Source organism: Dromiciops gliroides, chromosome 1, assembly GCF_019393635.1.
Source record: "Dromiciops gliroides isolate mDroGli1 chromosome 1, mDroGli1.pri, whole genome shotgun sequence".
NCBI classification, from domain to species: domain Eukaryota; kingdom Metazoa; phylum Chordata; class Mammalia; order Microbiotheria; family Microbiotheriidae; genus Dromiciops; species Dromiciops gliroides.
In genome coordinates this window covers 337,729,266-337,754,289 of record NC_057861.1, presented here as the reverse complement: position 1 = coordinate 337,754,289, position 25,024 = coordinate 337,729,266, and the positions used below count along the sequence as shown (strand labels likewise).

At 40.0% G+C, this 25,024-nt stretch overlaps 1 pseudogene; it reads right to left on the bottom strand.

Annotated features, from left to right (window-relative positions):
* Window positions 1-218: 218 nt before the first annotated feature.
* LOC122727626 lies at window positions 219-604 on the bottom strand (annotated as a pseudogene).
* Window positions 605-25,024: the final 24,420 nt, after the last annotated feature.

The following is a 25,024-nucleotide window of genomic DNA, read 5'->3' as shown; positions in this document are numbered from 1 at the left end:
GGTATACTTAATTATTTTATTATTATTTGGGGGGGGGGTACCCAAGGCTATTATTAACGACTCGACACGGCCAGGCCCGCCCCGCCCCCGGCCCTGAGGAAGGAGCCACAGCTTCAGGGACACGACTGCGAGGTTTGGTTGTGCTCCGTCATGGGTGCTCCGGGAACCCTGGGGACTAACAGCTCGTCACGGCGCGTCCTGCGCGGGCGTCCTCAGGCCTACTCCTTGTTAAGCTCCTCCACCACCTGCCCGGGCTCAGGGAACTTCAGTTTTCGCGGGGGGGGGGGGGGGGGGGGGGGGGGCCTTCTTGATCCCGCTCCAGAGCTCTGCTCGGCTGCCGTCCGGCCGCTGCAGCGTCACCTCGAAGCTGCTCCGGCGGGGTTTGCTGGGGTTCAGCTGCACTGGCAGCTCCGGGCGGGCGAGGTGCAGTGCCTGGCCCACGGCCTCCGCGTGGCGCGCGTACACACGCGTCAGCTCCCGCAGTGCTCGATGACCACGCGGGCCTCTCCGGAGCACGCATCGCCGCCCTGGGCCGGCTTCTCGGCTTCTCGGCTTCCCCGTCCGCCGTCACGTCCGTCTTGCGCTTCCTCCCGCGAGGAACCATGGCGCCCGGGCCCAGGGAGACGCGTGGGTACCAAGCACGTGTAGATGGCCGAGCGGGAGTTCCAGGTATACTTTAAAGTTTAATTTATAGAGGGGGTAGCTGGGTGGCGCAGTGGATAAAACACTGGCCCTGGATTCAGGAGGACCTGAGTTCAAATCCAACCTCAGACATAGTTGTGTGACCCTGTGCAAGTCACTTAACCCTCATTGCCCCTCAAAACAACAACAAAAGGTTAATCTATAACGTTAACATTTTCTTCAGTCTAACCAGTCAAGAAAAAACAATGCAAGTTGTTTTTTTTAAGCTTGCCCCCTGCCTATGTGTCAGTGTTCATCCTGAAATTTTAACAATCAGCTCTCCAGAGCCCTTCCCGATCTATTTCCAGTATACCCCTGCCCCAGAGTTTCCCTGAGAAGAAATTCTCTTGATATGGACCTATTCCTTGCCTTTTTCCCATTTCAGAGAGGTTACAGGGTGTGTGTGTGTGTGTGTGTGAGACACATGCTGTGTGTGGGATCTTTAACCTGGGTATTGGCTGTCCATGATTCCACTTTCTGGGGAAGCCTGAGTCTGTGCTAAGAATGTTGCAGGGTTAGCCTCAGCTGTCTACAGCACTTATGTCAAGATCCCTCCTCTTCACTCTAAGGACACGTTTGAGAGCCCAGATGTGACATCAAACAACTCCCATGAAAGGATTTAGTTACCAAGGGCAGCATAAAAAAGAATATAGAACATCTTCTATCTCAGGCTCATTCCAGATATAAGCTTAATGGGTTAGAAGGCCACAGAGGCAGCTACGAGGTAGCGTGGATAAAGTGCTGGTTCTGGAGTTAGGAGGCCCTGGGTTCAAGTCTAATTTCAGACTCTTACTTGTTTTGTGACCCTGAACAAGTTATTCAACCTCTGCTTCACCATGAGCCATCCTGGACTATATCCCAACTTTTTAGTTTTGGAACCATGATCAAATCAGTACTTTCATGGCCATTGGAAAGGGTGTGTCAGTCAACTTCTCTTTGGCTCCATTGTCCCTGTAACTTTCCAGAGCAAAATACTGTTTCCTGCCTCCCCTCCCATATGGGTTATCTCCCCCATTGGAATAAAGCTGTTTATGACAGGAATTATCATTGTTTTTCTATTTATATTCCCAGATCTTAGCATAATTCTTGGTACATAGTAAGCACATAATAAATGATTTTTCATTCATTTCATTTTATTCATTAATTCTTGGAAAAGCTATATGACTGAATTTTAAACAATTAATAATACCAAAACTTGGTACTGGAGTACAGATAAGACATTTCTTCTTGGCAGAGAGATGGTGAACTAGGGGATAAAGTGTCACAGGTGTTATCAAATATTGTCATTTCTCATCAGTTGTTTTTGTTTAACTATTTGTTGTTGTTGTTGTTAAAAGGGAAGGTTACGGGGCAGCTCGGTGCACAGTGGAGAAAGCACTGGCCCTGGATTTCGGAGGACCTGAGTTCAAATCCGGCCTAAGACACCTGACGCTTACTAGCTGTGTGACCCTGGGCAAGTCACTTCACCCTCATTGCCCCACAAAAAAAGGGATGGTTACAATGGAAGGGGGAGGGGGAGAAGATATAATATCCGGAAAAGATTGCGATGTTAAAACAAAAAGCATCAGTAAATATTTTTTTAGAAAGAAAAGCCATGTGCATTTCAGTGTCCCAACTAGAAATTCTGTATCTTCAGCAAGAAACAAAGTATATAGATACTCTTAGTTGTTAATTTTGAAGTGACAGGTCTTCATCCCCCCTGCAATATAGAGGACACTTAAGGAGTACTTCCCCTTATTAATGATGAAAAAGGAGGCAACCCTGGATTCTTTCTTCTCACTTTATCATGCCTTGGTGAACATTTTGACTTTCTGTATGCAGCTTAGATAATTAGCCAACTGACCATAACTTGGATGTCATAAGCAAGTGGGTATCTCTTGAAATTAAAAAAGGAAAAAACTGAAGTGGATATTACATGCAACCAAGACTTAAGTGTTTCCAATCTTATGCAATAAATATTTCTCATTAAACCTACGGGGGGATTGAGGCCTCTGTGACTTGAGTATTCCTTGCTTAGGTCCCATATTGCTGTGACCCCGACGGACTTCTATTTGTAGCCTGTTGTGTAGCAGAAGAGGAGTCAGGCATCTTCTCAGTGGCAAGGATAGAGATGTCTGCAGAATTCTGACTGCAATCGATATCGATGAGTCCCCACAGAAGCATTCACCCTCAGTGTGATATTGACAAATAATTAGGGTATTTCTGTCATTTGCTTTCAGGGCTCCCGCCCCTGGCATTGCTTTAGCAATCAGCGTTGCATGCAAGGCAACCCTAGTGGTGGTTCCTTCCTGACAAAGAGGCAGCCAAAGTGCTTCAAATAATATCTCCTCTTCTCTTGGCCGCCTCTCCACCTCCCCTTCTCCTTCCCCTCCCCCTTCTGATCAGATCAAAAGCATTCTTTCTCTAGGCCTAAATATACTTTGCCGCTTTGGAGCCAAGTCTTGTTTGTGTCCTGCCCCCACTCTCTGACTTGAAACTTGAACATGGAACTCTTAGAATGACTAGACAAGCAAGCAGGCTGAAAATCTTTGGCTTGTTTCTCTTCAGACACAGTGATGACAGCTACCAGCACTTGAGAGTCCTTGTTCCTATGCCTTAATTGGGGAACTATTCCTTGTATTCTATACTGCACATTTCTGTTGGGAACCTTCATGGATCTTATTGCAGCAGGGTACCCATCGGCAAATTGGATTTGGGACTGGAAAATTAGGTCTGTCCAATTTGCATGCTCTTGTCTTCAGTAGGAAGACATTTATTTCTAGGCCCCCTGTTTCTATATTAGACAAGCTGTGGCAAATGGGATGGACAAGATTTTATAGCAAAGTCTAATTTAGTCATGCCCATAGAAACATAGCTCTATTTTAAGAGTCTCTCTCTCTCTCTCTCTCTCTCTCTCTCTCTCTCTCTCTCTCTCTCTCTCTCTCTCTCTTCCTTCCTTCCTTCCCCCTTCCTTACTTCCTTCCTTTCTCCCTACTTCCTTCCCTCTCTCCCTTCCTTCCTTCCTCCTTCCTTCTTTTTTCTTCCTCTCTTTTTCCTCCTTCCTTCCTTCCCAATACTTGATGATAGAAGCCATAACCCCCTAAGTCTTCTCTTCTCTAGGGGAAACACCCCTAGTTTTTTCAGCCCATCTCCTGTGGCATGATCTCCAGTTCCAGCCCTATTCTTGTCTTCCTCTGAATGAGCTTAAATCTGGCATTGTCCTTTATGAAAGGTAATGTCCAGAACTTAACACAATCATTCTAGATGTGGTCTGATAGAGACAGCAGGAAGGAGGGCTTCTATTTCTCCCATACAGGATAGTTACCTCACAATTCAGCCTAATGAGCTCTAGGTTCCTTTCAGATATGAAAAAAAATGAAACAAGAAACATTTACATAATAGTTTTCCAAATTAAATTGTTTTCCAAGTTGTCCTGCAGGGTCAATATTTGATTTAAACTTAGAACATGTAACATTCTACTTGAAATAGAAAAGATTCATTATCCATTTCTGCTCTGAGCAATTCTCCAGCCACCAGCCCAGATGGACAACTGGCCTAATGATTGATTCAGAGAGAAAGGAATGTTTGGGACTGGAGTCAGGGTGGAGTTGGGAAAGGGAGAAAACACTGGGAATAGATTATTGGATGTGGTATTTCTACATGGTGCTGTAGTGGATAGAATGTGAGGTCTAGAATCAGGAAGACTCATCTTGAGTTCATATCTAGCCTTAGACACTTACTTACTGAGTGACCCTGGGAAAGTCACTTAATTTTTTTTTTTTTTGCTTCAGTTTTCCCATCTATAAAATAAGCTGGAGAAGGAAATGGCAATTGGGGTCACAAAGAGTCAGACATGACTGAAGTGACTGAACAACAATAACCTCTACAAGAGGCCAATTGGTTTTTATCAGGTATTCTAGATACATGTAGGCTGTCTCTAAGTCATAGCATAGACCCACAGTTCTGTTGATAGTGACACAAGGCTGATGGAGGGGGCGTAGTTTTGGTTCATGAACCAGCAAATTAAAGGATTCGAAAGAGCAGAAGGAAAACATGCTTGGCTATTGGCCATCCAGGACACTTTCTACCGTCTTTTTTTTCTGAAAAGTTTCAAAATCATACTTATATATTGATGAAGAACTGATGGCACATAGTATCATAGATTCAGAGCTGTAAGAGACCTTAGAGATCATGTTGTTCAACTCCATTATTTTAATGATGAGGAAACAGACTCAAAGGAGCTAAGTGATTATTTGTTCAAGGTCACACCAGTAGTAAATCACAATCAGGATCTGAACCCCAATCTCTGACTCTATTATAACAAGCTGCCTATGCGAATTCTCATTCCCAACCTTCTTTCATTAGAGGAGGGAAAAATACTCATGCTTTTCTGCCTCATCTGAGCCACCTTTCTGTATTAAATTGTAAATATGCTTTGAGTCGGGGAGGACTCTCTATCTCTGCTTTTTTGTTTTCATTGCTACATGCACCATGATGATGCAGAGTGCTCCTCTTCTGATTATTCGGCTCTCACTGTTGGAATGGCAGCTGCATTCCCATGGGAGCATTAGGAAGAGAAAACTGTGGCTGACATTTCCATGGTGCCTCTGAAAAGGAATATCATCCTGTGCTCTGCTGTTCCTTTTGCTCATGCAAAGTGGTTGTGCAACAGAAAGAACCTCAGGACCTGCTTTCAAATCTTAGCTCTTAAAACTTACCAGCTGCAAAACTACAGGCAAGTTACATAACTCCTATGAACCTCAGTTTCCTCATTATGTAAAATGGAAATATCTTTTTATCAGTAGTAATCTCATAGGGTTATGAAGAGATGCAAATAAAATAAATGGAGTCAGAAAGACCAGAGTTTGAATCCTTCCTCAGGCTCTTATTAGCTTTATGACTGGGCAATTCACTTAATCTCTCTGCCTCAATTTCCTTATCTGTGAAATAGGGATAATAACTGGCAACTTACTTCAGAGTTGTTATGAGGATCAAATGAGTTATGTAAAGCACTTTGCAAACCATAAAGCATTATATAATTGCAAGCTATTATATACATGTCAGCAATTGTTATAGTATATAGAGTATAGACTGCTTAAGCCATTAATTAAATACTTTCATCAGTGGACTTTCATCATTTCATAAGCTTATTCAGTGGACTTTCATTATGGATATTAGGATTCAGTGATGCCCCTTTTGGGGAAAGAGGCGCTTTATCTAAGAGGCATAAATCTTAAAAGATACAGAGCCCTGTGGGACAATGATGGGTAGTGGGCATGGGCACGGGATAAGTAGGAGGAGAACCAGGAGAGAATATTGTTATGAAAACTTAGAAGAGGAAATCAAGGGAGAGAGTGATTGCCAGTGTCAAAATCTGCAAAGGTCAAGAAGGGTGAGTATTGAAAAGAAGACCATTTGATTTGACTCTTAAGAGATTGCTAATAACTTTGAAGATAGCAGTTTCAGGTGAATGATGAGCTGGGAAGCCATCCTGAGCAAAATCACCATTTAAATATGAAAAGAGGGCAACAGACATAAGAAAAATGATGAAAATCTAAAAAGATTTTTATGGCAGACACTTTTATGTCTCACTAACAGTGGAGTCATTACATTTGAACTCTACTCTCAGAGTTCCCAATATACCATATCAGAAAGTTGATAAGGTACTGAAGAAAATAAAAATGGGAAGAGATGCTTAAGAATACAAGAATACACACTGAAAGTCCATGCTGGAGGGAATTTTGAAGTTATTAAGGTATTGATTATCAAGGTTCTTAAACAAGGAGAGGATGCCAATGGTCTGGAAAAGTTTTGAACCTCATTACTGCCCCCAAAAGCAATGGAGAAAATATCAATACTTACAGACCCTTATGTCTACTTCCCAATTTCTACATGCTTTATGAGATGGTTATACTTTTTAATTGTCACATAATTTAAAAGTTTATTAAATATAATATATTTCTTGATTATTGTTCTAAAAAGCATATGATTTCATAGAGAAATGTTGTCTTAAAGACAACATCTCATACATATGTCTAAGTCAGATAACATTTTTTTTTTTGCAGGGCAGTTGGAGTTAAGTGACTTGCCCAGGGTCACACAGCTAGTAAGTGTTAAGTGTCTGAGGCTGGATTTGAACTCAGGTACTCCTGAATCCAGGGCCAGTGCTCTATCCACTGTGCCACCTAGCTGCCCCAGATATCATTTATTGAAAGACCTAACAACAAAAATAATTTTATTAGATGTCACTGTGATGACAAATATTGAATCAAGCATAAAATAGGGAGACATATACTCACCAAATATATTTCCCTTTATCTTGGAGAATGTTCAGTATACTGTCCATATCAATGAGGGTGTCCTTGAAGATGGTGGGGCCCTCTAGGTGTTCCTGCCTGTGGATGATGACACATCATATCAAACCTCAACCTCCATGTGAGAGTTCTAAATGAAGAGCTTCCTAAATGAGATGATTAAAAAAAGAATTTGGCTTAACTATGCACATGGGGAAAATTAAGTGAATGGAGAATGCCTATTGTCTATATCCTAACTTCTTCAACTGTGGGTCATGACCCCCATACGGGGTCATAGATCTGAATGTGAGGGACACAAAAAATTTGGCAACAGTAAAAGGTTATGTATACCTATTTTATATGCCTATGTACCCAGAGTCATGTAAAAATTTCTTGGGCAAAAAAGGAGTCACGAGTGGAAAGAGTTTAAGAAGCCCTGGTCTAGATTATATGTACAATCACATGGATAAAGCAAAGAGCTCATCCATCAGGACATACATATATGTGTATACACATATACACATATATTTATGTATGTATATTTGTATCTTTCTGTCTTAATAACATGTAAAAGTCTTTTCTCTATCCCATCCTTCTTGTCCTTTCTTGACATATACTGCAAACAAAACAATGAACTTGACCTAGAGTTGAAGAAGAAAAGGAAAATGGGCTGGATTGGTTTTGGGAAATGCCCTCGTCAAACTTCTCCCTGACAGAAATGCCCATCTTTTTTGGCAACAATATTATACCAAGAATACTATATATCCTTAAGCCACAGAATATCATAGTTTTAGAAGAATTGAAATTGAGGGTCATACAAAAGGCAAGGGAGAGTTACATGGTAGACACTTGCAGGGTATGATACATTACAAACAAAAAACTAAGCAGAAAGAAATTATGTTGATTGAACACAGACTGAAACAGGCTACTTCTCACTTTCATTCTTTCATTTTTTCCTTTATTTGAGTTTTCTTATACCAAATGACTAATGTTAGTGTGCAAAAAAGAATGTCATTAGAGAGGTGCATGATGAAAAAAAAGAGATGGGCATCATGATATAAGAAGAGTGAGAGAGAAACTGATGGACTGTTTATGTGTTTCATAGGTATTCAGCCAATGTCAACCAGTCTAGAAGAAACAAGCCCCTATGTTCCTCTAAAAAGAATTTATATGGGGGCAGCTAGGTGGCGCAGTGGATAGAGCACTGGCCCTGGATGCAGGAGTACCTGAGTTCAAATCCGGCCTCAGACACTTGACACTCACTAGCTGTGTGACTCTGGGCAAGTCACTTAACCCCCCCATTGCCCCACCAAAAAAAAAAAGAAAAAAAAATAATTTATAGGAGAGCATGAAAAAATGGTGGCATAATGTGCACTGGCACAATGGTGCCTGTTGTACTTTTGGAAAAATTACTTATGTCAATTATGTCAATGAGATTAAAAAACTCATTGAAGAAGAAGATATTTTGAGATGGAATACAAAGGGAAGAACCTAGATCACATGGCACAGAGGGAAACTTTCATATATAGGAAAAGGAAGGGAAGGGAAGGGAAGGGAAGGAAGAGGAATAAGCCTTTATTGTCTGTTGTGTGCCAGGCACTATGCTAAGCAATTTACAAATATCATCTCATTTTGCAGACCAAATAATAGATTGATTGATCAATTCAGGAAACTTAGGAGAGAAGGAAGGGTTTCAAGAGCTGTTGGAGTAGGGGAAATAATTTGACAAGGTAGGATGTGGAGGATATTTAAAGCTTATGGCATAAGATCAAGGGTAGACATTTGAAGACTGAATAACAGGAAAATTTGAGCAAGTATATTTCAGATAAGCAAATGGGCTGAGTGGGTAAAAAAAAGTCAAAAGCAATTGGATCATCTAGTGTCTCCTCATAAAGAATTTTGTGGCAGCATATGAGAATCTTGGATCTTCCCCACTCTGTAATTGGTAACACACAATAAGGTCTAAAGGTCACTAACTCATAAAACATTATATTGCAGAGGAAAAGAGCCTTTATTCAGGAATTATTGAACCTGGGTTCCAGTTTTTCCTGGGATGCTTATTACCTGTGTAACTTTGGGCAAGTCACTTGACATTCCTCAGCCTCAGTTTACTCAACTGTAAAGTGAAGGGGTCCCTTCCAGAGCTCTAGATCTAGAACTCTATAAAAATCTTAGATATCATTGAATTCAAATCTGTCATTTGACACTCAAGAGAAAACTAAGGCTTTAAATTAAGAGGAGCCATCTTGAAGTGGTAGGTGTCAATGATGAAGAGGAATTCAAGAAGATAGTGTTGGGCCTGAGAAGCCAGGCTATCATTAGCTTGGTACAAATGATCAGGGGAAGCTTGGGGAATAAGGATAGAGAGGCACAGGTGGCTGGAAGAACTACTAGGAAGGGAGCAGGGGTGGGATTAGGCAGCAGAATGACAGCAAAGAGAAAGAAACAGAGGTGAGTTAATGATGACTCTGATGTTTCTTGCTGATGCTTTTAATAACTTGGCCCAATTTATTGCTTTGACTTAAGACACATTCTCCATGAGATCAGAACATAATCTGCACAGTTGTTTGATCTTAAAAACTAAGCCTGTCTGTAATAGGAAACTGAATGTTAGTGACTTTGGGATGAGTCACATTAGAACTTGATATGCCTCATGGAAGGGCCTCTTTTAAGGAAGACTGGATGACAGTGTTGGCTTCTGAGGTTATGTGTTCAAATTCTACCTCAGACCTTCTAAGAACATGAATCTAAGGACATGTTTCTAGCAGAATAATCTAGAGGAGTTACATATCTCACAGAATCATGAAATCATAGACTTAGGGCTGGAAAGGACTTTAGAGGTTATGTAGTCCAACATATCCCTTTCCCAGAAGAGGAAAATGAAAGCCTCGTGAGGTTGAATGACTTGATCTAGGTTTCACAGGTGGCAGAATGGGTATTCAAACCCAGGTTTCTGAGGCCAGAATCAGCAATCTTTCCATGGTACCATGTTTTCTACAGTACTTAACCCATCTAGAGGACCATCCAGACTACAGCAGATATGACTGACTGGGATTAGAGAAGAATCCAATGGCTCTATCTCTGACTCCAGAAGAGAACCTGCTTTATGAATGAAAACTACAGTCATCAACAGGGCAGGACATGGGAAGGAAGAGAAGCCCTATTATTGTTTTCTCTCAGCAATGACTGTGGCTCGATCAGATCTCCCTTATTGTCTACAACCACACCATCACTGCAAAGTTATAAGCAGGGTGTACTTCTGTTGTTTCCCTTTCTTCCTCTGAACTTTGACAAGCTCAACTTGTATCGAGAGACATCTTTTAAAATTGGCTCTTGACCAGAATCTCACCAGGAAAGTAAAAAAAATATCATGATGTAATCTCTCATTTCAGTACTCTGTGTTGTTCTTATTCAGGTCATCTCTAGCTCTAGTAACTGGAAAACATTTAAAGAATCTTAACATTGAAGTTCTGTTTCCTTTTGGCCTTGCTTAGGGTTTATGGAATTCATAATTATTTATGAAATGCCATTACACTAACTGCCTAGGGATTAATATCGAAAGTAAATGAGAGAATGACTCATCATTTAATTCAATATAAGAATATTTGTTAAATCAAGATTTAACCAGTCCCAGAAAGAGAATAAGGACATGGAGATGAAAAATGACATAGTACCTGCTCTCAAAGGGAGTGAAGTCTAATAGAGTGGCCATGACTCATATGTGAATAAGTATAATATTAGGCAGATAAAGACAAAAAAATGCAGAGAGAGAGAGAGAGTAATTTTTTGAAGATGAAAAGATCACTGCTGCCTGAGAGGCAGAGGGAGATGAGCAATAACTTTGTGAAGAAGATGACTCCAGAATATACAGGAAGAAAAGATTCTAATGGGCACAAGCCAAGAAGGGTATATGCTTCAGACACAGGAGGATGTTCTATGTGAATGTAAGGAAGACGAAGAGGAAAGGTTGATTTTAAAGAACAGTCAGGTGGAGAAATGTTTTGTAACTTCTCTTCTTGAGGAAATGCAGTAGATACTTCTTTGCAAAAGCTAATGAATTGTTAATAGGTTAAGTGATAGTGAGACAATAAATCACTAAAACAATTAACATAGGGAAAATTCTAACAGTATCTGGTAATTGGTATTTGGGAGAATACATTAGAATGAGGGTTCAAACTTGTACCCCCCTCCCCAAACCAAATCCCTCAGGATTACTTCTAGAACATGAGGGAAGACTTCGATTTGCTACTGTGAGTGTGAATTGGGAAAGGGACTCCCAGAGCCTATATAGAGAGATAACAAGTGCATTGTGTTCAGCCCAAATAATGACTTATTTTTGAAGGAGGTAAGTCTGAGTTTTCAACAAGACATCAGACTTTTTGGCATCAGCACTTTGACTTGAATATATTCTGAAGACCAAAATGAGGACCAAATCCCAGTGAGAAGAGAACTTTCACAATAGAAATATGGGAAATTATAGGGGAATGTGTAGGGACTAAAGTACTTTGGAGTGCCTGATCTCAAGATGCTGAGAATGCATGCCAAGACATTTTAGAATGTAATCTATTCATAGCTGAAAAAATGAGCCAGCCAGCGACCAAAGAAAAAAAAGCTCTAGGGGATTAGGAGGTCCCTGAATCACACAGCTGTTATGTGGTTTCCACTTTATGCTTCTTTAAAATGGGTTTATGAAAAAAAAGTTTAGAAAATGAATTTATGAACCTGTTGATCAAACTTGGTAAGTAAGTAGGTTTTCAATATTGTCTTGTGCTCTTATTACTACTATCTTGATTACAACTACTGCTAATAAAGAAAAGGAAGCTCTTTGATTTGGATGTATTTAGAGGATTTTCAATTACAACTAAGTAAAAATAATGATTATTTTTAGTTTTAGAGAAAACTCACCCCATTTACAAGATTCTGAACTCATGTGAGCAGATGGCTAAGTATAGTAAGTGTGAGACTCTGATTTAGGCCTGCAAGTGACTTGAAGACATAGCTTCAGGCACTTTTCTGCCAATCCTTAAACTACAAGAATGAATCTCTACTTGTAGAATTTTAGTTATCGGATCCTGAAATCATGCGACATGGTTAGCTGCATGTTAAGGTTAGTCCTATTACCATTAATTTCTACTTCTTACCTCACCTTTCTTATATTTGAGTCTGGTTTTTATCTGCCATGACTCCATTTTTCTTCCCCCACCCACCTTGCATATTATGAAACACCTTTCTTTCAAATTTTCTGCTTAAGTTTTATGCCATTTCATAATTTCTCCTGGATGGTCCAACCCTCAGAGAAGTACAACTGGCCTGGCAATTACAAACTCTAGCTCAAGGTAGGTCTCCTAATATCTAGGCTTCCCTAGTTTGTCAAAGTAACAGTCCTAATATACAGCTCTCATCATGTCACTATGCAACTCAAAAGCCTCCAATGACTCCCCAACACCCACAGGATAAAGGGAAAGCTGCATTATATAGTGTGATATTTGAGGTCCTCCACTGTCTGATTCCAACCTACCTTTGCATCTTTATTACACATAATTCCCTTCATCTACTTCATGTCCCAGACAAACTTAACAATTCATAATTTCCAGAATATGATCTGTACCTTCCTTCCTAGTTCTAGAATGTCCTCTCATTCCCACTGGTTGAAATCCTGCTTATGCTTCAAGGTCCAATTCAAGGGCCCAACTCTTCAATGAAGTCTTCATTGATCTCTTAAATTGGAGTAATTTCTCCCATCTTTGAACTCTCATAAAACTTTTTAGTTCTCTTTTTTTTTGCAGAACACACTCTGAATTGAATTGTCGACAAGCCTAAGTCGCTGATGAGACTATAAGCTAGTTGAGGGCAAGGATAGGGATCATTTTCAGTATCTATCTACCTTAGTGTCTGTCAGTCACCACATTCTAATAAATGCTTACTAAATCAAACTGAGTGGTGTTAAGTAGTTTAGTAGTGTGTTCTGGAGACAAACAATGCTATTCTCCATTGGCTCCTGTCCTGAATTTAGTAGTGCTCCTAGAGCTATCCCAAGCAAATATGACAAGACTGAGAAATTGGTTCTCCTCCTCCCATCCTATTTCACTCTCAGGATGTGGTCCAAATCAGACCTGTGGTTGGTGTATCTCAGATGGGCTAAATCCAAGTAACACTCATGAAATCAGTGAAGTTTGTCCTTGGTACTCTCCTGACTCCCCTTTTCATTTCTCTCCCTCTAGGGAGGGGCCCCACTTCTCCTTATAACTGGTCCTTGCTTTCAGCTAGCTATCACTTTGGAAAAGCATCTGGTTCATGAAGACTTCTCCTGGGAATATTAGTATTTAATAGGGGATTCCTGAAGGCAAAAAGGGAGTTTTTAAAATACAAAAGAATGTATTGTATCTTACACTGTAGTTGATGTTCAGTCATTTTTCAGTTGTGTCTGACTCTTCATGACCCCATTTGGGATTTTCTTGGCAAAGATACCAGAATGGTGTGCCATTTCCTTCCCCAGCTCATTTTACAGATGGGAAACTGAGGCAAACAGGGTTAAGTGCCTTGGCCAGGGTTATACAGCTAGGAAGTTTCTGAAGCCAGATTTCAACTCAAGTCTTTCTGACTCCAGGTCTGGCACTCTTTCCACTATACCACTTATCTTCCCTTACAATGTAGTAGGCACTCAATAAATGATTGTTGATTGACCAGTCCATTAATTGATTGATTAATTGAATTTCAGGCAAGATAAAGGTCCCTGAGAGAAGTATTTTGATGGGATAACTTCTCAGGCTCACCATATATCATGCCATATCAATGGACACCTAATCAATCGGCTTACTCCAGAGGCCAGTCCTGATATTAAATTTAGTATCTAATATAGACCCAAATGGGGACTCACTAATGGAATCTATATTAAAAACAATTGTCATTCAGTTGTTTTTCAGTTGTGTCCAACTTTTGTCACCACATTTGGGGTTTTCTTGGCAAAGATACTAATCCACCTCTGCCCTTGTAGCCCCTTCCTCTGATTGGATGACTCTTTCTAGTACCTCCAATTAAGGAGGGCACCCAGGTCAGCCATCTTTGGATTTCCTGAAACTACAGACTTCTCCATCATGCAGTTGGTGGCTCCTTTTCCTCTCCTTCTCTCCCTTTTCAGATTCCTTTAAATGTTGTCTTCCCATCAGAATATAAACTTCTCAAGGGCAGGGGCTGTCTTTCTTTTTGCTTATATTTGTACTCCTAGCACTTAGCAGAATGCCTGGCACATAGTAAACACTTAATAAAGGCTTGTTGATTAATGGTTTTCCTGACTTCAGGTTCAGTCTTTTATATATTATACTCCCTAGCTGCCGCTACCTCACATAACTAAAATTTTTTGCAAACCAATCCTCTATGGTGTGTTAGGAAAGCATGAGAAGGAGAGAATGCTAAGAAAGTGAGGGCTTAGAAGAAAGAAGGAAGGAAGGGAGAAAGAAAGGAAAGAAGAAAGAGAAGGAGAGAGAACATTGTACCTAGTATCAACAACATTGTGTGATGATCAACTGCGAGAGACTTAACTCTACTCAGCAATGCAATGATCCAAGATAATTCCAAAGGATTCATGATGGAAAATGCTCTCCATACCCAGAAAAAAAGAACTGTGGAATCAGGATGCAGATTTAACCATACTCTTTCTACTTTTGGGTTTTTTTTTATCTTTTTTGAGGTTTTCCCTTTTTGTTCTGATTCTTCTTTCACAACATGACTAAAGCAGAAATATGTTTAATGTGAGTGTACATATATAACCTATATCAGATTGCTTTCTGTCTTAGGGAGGGGGGAGGGAAGGGAGAGAGGGAGAAAAATTTGGAACTAGAAATCTTATAAAAACAAATGTTGAAAACTATCTCTACATGTACCTTGAAAATAATAAAATACTTTTATAATTTAAAAAAAGAAAGAAAGAGAAGGAAGGAAAGAAAGAAAGGAGGGAAAGAAAGAGATGGAGGAAGGAAGGAAGAAAGAAACAAGGAAGGAAGGAAAGAAAGGATGAGGGAAAGAAAGAGAAAAAGAAAGAGAGGGATAGAAGGAGGGAAGGAAGGAAAGCAAAAAGTAAGAAAGGAAGGAAGGAAGGAAGAAGCATTTAAGTGCTCATTATGTCCAAAGCACTGAGCTAAGAGCTAGGATACAAGTAGAAAAGTAAGACAGTATGTGCTCTTTTTTTCTTTCTTTCTTTCTTTCTTTTTTTTTAGTGAGGCAATTGGGGTTAAGTGACCTGCCCAGGGTCACACAGCTAGCAAGTGTTAAGTGTCTGAGGCTGGATTTGAACTCAGGTACTCCTGACTCCAGGGCTGGTGCTCTATCCACTGCTCCATCTAGCTGCCCCCGACAGTATGTGTTCTTAAGTAGCTCAGGGTTGGTCAACAGTTGTTGCCAGCAGTGATATGGGGCCTCTCTTCCGCTGTGGAGGCTGAGCTAGAAGCAAGTCTGGTAGGTTGGGGTCAATTCTATTACCAAAAGCTCTGAGGTTTGGGGTCCTAGGATGTCCCTATCAGGATTTGTTAGTTAAGGTGATGGTGGTTCAACTTACTTGGCATACATTACCTCCTGCCTCTCCCCCAGGGTGCCTCATTGCTTAGGCCAGGCTGGCTTGAATAGGCAGTGACGACATTGAAAGCATAGGCTCTAGGTTTCCAATATGCATGAAACTTTTCCTTATGTCCTTTAAACAAGTTGGACACATTCCATTTCATTCTTTCTCCATGCTGTACAGCATAGGAAACTGTGATATCATGAAAATATATTTATAAATGGGTACTTTCACAGTCAGACCCACCTAGTACTGGAGCTCTCTTATTGCAATCTTTCCTGTTATAAATCTCATTTAAAACTTAGCTGGAAAAATGTGAGCCATGATAGCACAAACATCTCAACCTGGAAATGACTTCTTTATTTATTTTACTACTTAAAAACAAAAGACCAAATTCATGGAAGTGAGAGATGAATGGCCTTGGTCCAAAGCCAGTGTTCTACCACACAGTTCCCATTCCCTCTATCTTGCTCTCTTGGCCTCCTTAGAGCTCAATTTGTCTGAAGAGCTAAGTTGTCAAAGAAAATCTTTTTAATCCTCCACTTTGAATACATTATTACCTTCTTACAAATCTAACCAGGTACTCATTACTTTTAAACTAATGTACTCATTTTCTGTTTATATCCTTTATCACAATATCCTCTTCTTTCCCTGCACTTCAAAAACACTTAATTTTGTACATAATGTCCTTACTGTATATCAATGTGCATTATAGTTTTCCATATTTATGCCTACCCTGTCCAAAGATAGCAAATTCCAAGAGGGCAAGGTCTATCTTATTTGAACCTTGTATAATTTATCTATGTCTTGTCTGAACCTAGGAAAAATAAATACTTGTTAGAAGAATATTTATTATCACATCGCCATCATTTACATTTCCTCTCTGGCCAGCTCCTAATTTCTAAAGCAGACACAACTCTCCCTTACTTTGTTCCTTTTTCAGGCTCCTACTCTACACCACTTTGTAATAATTCCCCTTCTATGGTAATCAATAGGTGCTCAATCAATGCTCATTAATTGATTGCTTGATTTAAAGGTATTTCACTCTTTTTTTTTTTTTTTTAGTGAGGCAATTGGGGTTAAGTGACTTGCCCAGGGTCACACAGCTAGTAAGTGTTAAGTGTCTGAGGCTGGATTTGAACTCAGGTACTCCCGACTCCAAGGCCAGTGCTCTATCCACTGCGCCACCTAGCTGCCCCGGTATTTCACTCTTGCTGAAACAAATTCCTATTTTAAAAAAAGACATTGGGAAACAATGATAATTCTAAAGCTCTCTATTATCTCTATTATTCATGAATTTTAACAGTAAGGGAGAACTGATCTCCACAAATAGTAAGACCTCAAAATTAACCTACCTTTACTTCACCCACACAAGTTTTTCTCATTAAATTGAACTTTGATTTATAACCTCCTCTTGGCATCCCTATGCCAAAGGATCTTTTAAAAAATTACTCATTAATTAATTAATTTAGAACTGTCCCTACCTTACATGTAAAAACTAATTGTAACATCGATTTTTAAAACTCTGTGTTCCAAATTTTCTTCCTTCCTCCCTATCCCCCCTCAAGAACTCAAGCAATTCAATATGTTATATATGTGCAGTCATGCAAAACATAGCAGACAAAAATCTTTAGAAAAAGGAACTAACAAGAACAACAACAACAAAATATACTTCCATCTTTATTCAGGTACCACCAGTTCTTTCTCTGTAGATGGACTGAATTTTTCTTAAGTCCTTCAGAGTTGTCTTGGATCATTGCATTGCTGCAAATAACTAAGTCATTTGCAGCAGATCTTACAATATTGCTGTTATTTTGTATACAGTACATTTTGCTTTGCATCAGCCCATGTAAGTCTTTCCAGGTTTTTCTGATAGCATGCTGCTCATCTTTCTTTTCCTTTTTAAAATTGTAAATTACATTTATATAATACTTTAAAGGGAGATTTCCATTATAGAACATCCATGAGGTTGATTATTGCAACAACAATAGCTAACATTTATATAGTACCTTATACCTTACAAAAAATTTTTCTTCACAATTAGCCCGGCAAAGTACCATCATCACCATCACCACCATCTTACATTGCTCTTGCCTCTGCTTCAAAAATTTCCCAGTTACTATTGCTGTGTTTTCCTCCATCCTATTTGCTCCCCATGATATTTACTCTATTTTCTATCTTCTTTTACCCTTTCTCTCTTCAAAAGTGTTTTGCTTCTGACTGCCCCTCTCCCAATCTGCCTTCCCTTCCTTCTCCTCCCACTTCCCCTCGGGTCAAGATATATTACTTTACCCACTTGAGTGTGTATGTTATTCCCTCTTTGAGCCAATTTGAGAAGAAGGCTCATTTACTCCCCTACTCCTCCCCCATCTACTACTCCACTCCATGAGCTTTTTCTTGCTTCTTTTATGTAAGATACTTTACCCCATTCCACCTTTCCCTTTCTCTCAGTGTAATCTTCTCACCCCTTAATTTAAAAAAAATTTTTTTGCAGGACATTGGGGGTTCAGTGACTTTCCCAGGGTCACACAGTTAGTAAGTGGCAAGTGTCTGAGGCCGGATTTGAACTCAGGTACTCCTGAATCCAGGGCAAGTGCTTTATCCACTGTGCCACCTTGCTGCCCCCTTAATTTTATTTTAAAGATGTCATCATAGGGCAGCGAGGTGACACAGTTGACAAAGCACCCACCCTGGACCCAGGAGGACCCGAGACCAAATCTGGCCTCAGACACAAGACACTCACCAGCTGCTTGACCCTGGCCATGCCACCCCACCCTGCTTGCCCCACAAAAAAAGATAAACAAAAAATAAATGCTTTACAGATATTATCCCTACATAATCAATTCCCACCTGTGCCCTCTGTCTAAATTGATTCCTTTCAGCTGCTCTAATACTGGAAAAGTTCTTATGAGTTAGAAGTATCATCTTCCCATGTAGAAATGTAAACTGTTTAACCTTTTAACCTCCCTCATTATTTCTTTTTCCTGTTTAACTTTTAATGCCTCTCTTGGGTCTTGTATTTGGAAGTCAAATTATCTATATAGTTCAGGTCTTTTCACCATAAATTCCTGAAAATCTTCATTTCTACCAAAGTCCCATTTTCCGCCCTGAAAGATTATATTCAATTTTGCTGGGTAGGTGATTTTTGATTGTATTCCCAATTCCTTTGACCTCTGGAATATCATATTCTATGCCTTCCAGTCCTTTAATGTAGAAGCTGCTAGATCTTGTGTTATCCTGACTGTGGCTCCACAGTACTTGAATTGTTTCTTTCTGGCTGCTTATAATATTTTCTCCTTGACCTGGGAGCTCTGAAATTTGGCTATAATATACCTGGAAGTTTTCCTTTTGGGATCTCTTTCAGGAGGTATTGGTGGACTCTTTCAATTTCTATTTTACCTTCTCTTCTAGACTATAAGGACAATTTTCCCTGACAGTCCTCTTGGAAGATGATGTCTAAGCTCTTTTTTGATCATGGTTTTCAGGTAGTCCAGTGATTTTCAATTATCTCTCCTGTATCTATTTTCCAGGTCAGCTATTTTTCCAAGGACATATTTCACATTGCCCTCTATTTTTTCATTTCATTTGGATTTACTTTATTGTGTCTTGATTTCTCATAAGGTCATTAGCTTCCATTTGTTCAATCCTAATTCTTAAGCAATTATTTTTTTTCAGAAAGCTTTTCCATTTGGCTTTTCAAGCTGTTGACTTTTTTCCTATGACTTTCCTGCATCGTTCTCTTTCTCTTTCAATTTTTTCCTTTACCTGTCTTACTTTATCTTCAAAATCCTTTTTGAGCACTTCTATGACCTGATACCAGTTTATATTTTTCTTGGAAGCTTTGGATGTAGGAGCTTTGACTTTGCTATCTACTTCTGAGGGTATATTTTGATCTTCCTTGTCACCAAAGAAACTTTCCATGGTCTGCACCTTTCTGTCTGATCATTTTGCTAGCCTATTTCTTGATTTTTAACTCCTTCTTAAAGTGGGGCACTGCTACCCAAATGCACTGGTACGATTTAAGGGGGAGGCATGTTCTGCACTCATCAGGCTTGGGCTTTGGTCTATAAATAACCACAGGTCTACTTGCTCTTTAACCTGGAAACAAAAATCTGTTTCTCTGTGGTTGCAAGCTTTGGGCAAGCCTGGGCCCCTTCCAGACCTGGGCCGCTGCCACTCAAGACTGTTTCCTTATTCCCAGCATGGGCAAAACAACCAAGTTCTGCCTCAACACCAGCAGACACTCTTGTAATTTCCCCCTGGCCAGCCAATCAGCCCTTGCACCAGACCATGAGCTTAGTTCCAGAAGAAGCTGCCACTGCAGCTGATTCAGAGGCTCCAGAGGCTCCAGAGGTCTTTTTATCTGGTGTGGGCTAGGGCTGAATCTGCACACATGGAAGCTGGGCTGTGCTTCACTCTCACCTTGGTACAACAGACTTTCCCTGCCACCCTTCTAAGCTGTCTTTGGCTGGAAAATGATCTCATGCTTCCTTTTGTAGGTTCTACTGCTCCAGGAAGTATCTTAGGCATTATTTGGATGCTTTTGGCGTGATTGTGTGGGGAGCTCTAAACGGTTACTGCCTTTCCTCTGCATCTTGGGCTCCACCCCTACTAAAGGATCTTTGAAAATGAGTTAATCTTTGTCTTTTCTTGGGTTGCTATTGCTTTTTTTCCTACTTAATCTCTGAAATTTCACTTTAGTGGCATAATGGAAAGAACATTGGCTTGAGAGTCAGAAGATTTGGGTTTAAACCCTCCCTTTGATTCTTACTAAATGTGTGATCTTGGGTAACTCACAACTTCCATAGGCCCTTTTAGAAAGATTTTAGATCAGATGGCAGGTCCCTGCCAATTCTAGATGCATAATCCTTATTAGAGTATATGGGTTCATATTAAAATGAATTTTTGTTAATAGAATCACATTTTCCCATTGACTCATTCACAAATGTTTTCTCTTCATTTGTATTGATCATTTATTGGATTGAACAGATTAATATCAGAAAATGTATTTCTTCTATTCACCAGCCTCTCTTTTAAGAAGTTAATTTATTTGGAAAGCAAAATTTACATGTACTTTGGGATCAACAAAAAATAAAGAGTACTTGTGACAATTGCCATACTATTGTGAAAAAAAGAAGAGATGTAGTCTAGAATGTGCCGTAAAACTCAAAAATGGGGGGGGGTGCCATTAACTCATACAGGATTCTTGCAACAGACATATTGAATTAGAAAACCACATATTAACTTCATCTATGTTCTATTGTACTTTTAGTTATTTTGTTAAATATTGCCCTATTCCATTTTAATCTTTATATTATAGTCATCAATATTGTGGGTTGCTTGTTTGATATTTCTGGTCTAGACAATAAAGCAGTTAGGTGGATCCAAAAATGGCTTGAATGTCTAAGAGAAGCCATTAATCATTTAATGTCATCTTTGATGTCAGTCTAGAGTTGAGGAATCTCAAATATTGACTTGCACAACTCTGTCTTACTTAAATCCAATTCACACCAAGTCAAGACATTATCCTCATGATGTCATTGGTCCTCTATAAGAACAAAGGATGAACAACAACAAGGAGTGAATGGATGGAAGTTTCCACAAAGACAGATTTTGGCCAGATATCAGGAGAAAAAAATTCCTAACAATTCCAAAAAGTAGAATGGGCTACCTGGGGGAAGTAGAGGGTTCCCCATTAGGAGAATTCTTCATACAAAGACCAGATGCTCTCATGAGCAGTATTTTAGAGGGAACTCTTGTTCAGGTATGGGTTGTATTAAAGAGAGAGAAGGTACTGGTAAGAATTACACTCCTGTTTTGTTCTATTTATTTTCTGTGGAATGTGTAACCAAGACTAACTCATTACTTAATAATTAGGTCTTCCAGAAGAGAAAGCAACTCTCTAGGGATGGTCCCAGAGCTGAAATACAGCAGGGTAATTGGGGCTTTGCCCCCAGAGTGGGAGATTTAAAGGGAAGGTGAGAGAGGACCAGTGATTGCTTTCTAGGGAAGAAGGCAGGGTTCTAGTCTGTCAAGATCATTTTGAACCTTGATATTGCCATATGGCACATTAATCTATTCCTCAAAAAAAAAGTGTTTCTTCATTGTCTTCACCCAGGTCATCAGAGGAATAGGACTTATAATTTAGCCTTAGTTGGTTTTTTTCTTCACTGTTTTTTCTTTAGGGGCAGCCTAGGTTAGCCTTCTTTAGGAGGGCAAATAAAAGACACTAAAATGTGGATTTTTTATATGTGCACTTATTTTCAATGCCATAAAATTCTGTTTTCTATACCAGTGGGGTATTTATTTTGTGATAAATCTAGTTGCATGTGTGATCATGAAGGTTTAGCACCTCTTAGGAGGCAGCTATAATGGGGGTCCAGTTTTTCTAGGGCAAGGGGCTCTTGCCAAGGAAGCAGAAATGCCTGGCTTTGACAGAAAGCAAACCATTTCTTCCTTTCCTACAGTTCTTTCCAATTTGGGCTGTTAGGATGTCTTTAAGAAGTTCTGATTGTTTTCTTGGCACCTGGCACAAGCCTGGTGCTTAGGAGGTGCTTAACAAAGGCTTATTGCTGAATTAGTATATTGAGAATTACTTGATGATGCAAACCATTAGGTATAAGGTATTTGAGGCTAGGCAACTTAATATTGAAACTAGATTGTGGGCATAGACATGGGATGGGATTGAGATGAGAATGTAGTAGGACAGACACAGAATTGAAGGTGAAACTGGGTAAGCTCAAGAGATCAGGACTGCTTGCTTTAAAGGAGAGCTGACTTTGAGAAGTGCCAGTGGACAGAAGGCTGTTCCATAAGATTCAGGAAGACCTGAGTTTAAATTCTGCTTCAAAGACTTCCTCTCAGGGTGGATCTGGGCAAGTCACCTAACCTGTCTCAGTTTCCTCATCTGTAAAACTGGGGGTAATACTAGCAACTGTCTCAAAGGGCTGTTGTGAGAATTGACCCAAATAATATATTTTAAAGGGCCCTTATAAATATCAGTTTTCTTATTGGAAAGGAAAGGGGTATAGGAATAATATTAGATCTTGAGGAGCCTTAGCCATTTTGATCCAGTTCAACTCATTTTCTTGATTGCTTCACCTCCCCATCAGCCACCTTGCAAAGGAACCCCCATCAGTCCTTCCAGTTCCTCTTTCATGTTTTGTCTTCTCATACAAAATGTAAGCAATTGAAGAGTAGGGATGGTCTTTTTTCCCCTTGTATTTGTATCCCTAGCACCTGGTACTCTGTCTCTGTCTCTCCCTTTCTCTTTGTTTCTCTCTTCATTCTGTCTCTCTGTCTCTGTCCCTCTCTTTCCCCCTTCTCTCTCTTTTCTTCTTCATCTCTATCTGTTTCTCCTTTTTTTCTTCCTCTCTATATTTTTCTGTCTCTTTTTGTCTCTGTGCCTCTGTATCTGTGTCTGTCTCCCCATCTCTCTTTCTCTGGTTCCTTCATGTTTCATATATCTGAACCCAGAAGAATTTCAGTTATTGATTTTTAAGAATATTTCTGATGATTTCAAATCAATTAAAAAAATAGGTAACAATAAACACTTCTGTATTATGTGTGCAACCTATTATAAATCAGTAGAAAGAACTCTCTTGTGAAGTAATACATACAAAAGAAAATGAGACTGTCTTATGAGGTTATAAAAAGGACTAGGACTCTTTGTGAGCAAAATCAATGAATGCTTTTCACCCAATTCATGAAGAACGGCATTTATTTCAAAGTAATTACAGAATATTTCAACCTAGAAATATTTGCTCCTTTATAAAATGAACAAATTAGCTTCTTTGTAGGACTCAAAGACTGGGAATAGATTACCTCATCTTAGATTTTGCAGCAGGGGGAAGACACGGGAGTGGCATGTTAAAACAGGGAGTGAATGTGGGCAAAAGGGACCAGGGAGAGGGGGCTCTCAGTAGTTCTGCAGGCACTGCCCCTGCAGACCTCTGTCTTCCACCTATAACAGAGGACTGAATGATGTTTCAAAATGTTTCAACAGCATTTTAAACTAGAAATGGAGTAATTTTATCTATTGGACAAAGCAGAGTTCCCAGGGTATTGCTGTTTAGAATTGTGGAATAAAGACATTGGCTTGTTCACACCCACATATCTACTGCATTCAGAAGTGGAAGGAGGAACCTTAAAGATGGTTGCAGTCTACCTCTTACATCCTGCAGATGTGGGAACCACGATCACAAAGGCAGTTATTTGAACTTGCCCATGGTCATATAGTAAGTATCAAAGCAGAATTCGAACCCAGGCCTTTAACCTCCAAATACAGAGCTCTTAAAAATTTTTTTTTAATTAAATTTTTTTTAGTGAGGCAATTGGGGTTAAGTGACTTGCCCAGGGTCACACAGCTAGTAAGTGTTAAGTGTCTGAGGCTGGATTTGAATTCAGGTACTCCTGACTTCAGGGCCAGTGCTCTATCCACTGTGCCACCTAGCTGCCCCCTCAGAGCTCTTTTAACTGCACTATACTGCCTTTCAATAGTGTGCTACATGAATTAATGATTGGTACCCTAGTTCTCTTCTTTTATGCTGGACTACTTTAGTTTCTTAAATATCCTTTTCCTGTCTAATCCATCCTGCATACTCTTAGTTGGTGAATTCTCCTAAAACACTGCTTTGATCATGCCACTGTGCTCAATAAGACCCCTAAGGGACCCACTATGACCAGAAAAATGACATTTAAGGCCCTCTATAATTTGTCCTTGACTTCATTCAGTAAGCATTTACTAAATCTTTAATATGCAAAGGACTAGACATGTAGCACTGGTGATAAAGACAAAACACAGAAACATTCCCTGACCTCACTTTCTACTGGGGAAAATAGAAGTAAATGCAAGATAATTTGAGGAGGGAGAAAGCATTAATAACCAGAGGGATTAAGAAGGGCCTCCCATAAGAGGTGCACCTGAACTGAACTTTAGATGAAACATAGAGATGCAGAAAAAGCTAGGGGTTGAAAAGGGAAGTGTAATGTAGATATGCGTGGGGGAAGGGAACCTGAATTAAGACATGGCCAGAGTAGATGGAATTCCACAGCATGGGGAGCAACAAACATTCCAGTTTGGCTTGAATATTCCAAACTAATCTACCCCTCCTCACCTTCTTCAGCCCTTACCCTCTAGGCACCTTGGTTTATTTTTGAGCCCCTAAACACCTCATCATTTCCACACTTCATGTTTTTCCTCACACTGCCCTAATCTGGAATGCCATGTCTGCCCCACTGTCCTGATCCAAAGTCTCCCCATCATTTCAGAGCCAGCTCAGGTCTTGTCTCGTCCTCCAAACCAAAGTGATCTCTCTCCCTCCTTTGAAGAAGCTACAAGGAGAAAAGGGAGCCTGAGAAGCACTTCTCTACACCTTTGCTTATTAGATAGGATGGCTGACATCCCCCAGAAAGAAACTCAAGGTAGAGGAGGGTGAGGAGGAGGGAGGGCAGACTCAAAACAGATGGCATCTTTATAGCCATGTCTCTTCCTATAGAAGGAATATCCAGCACATGCAAA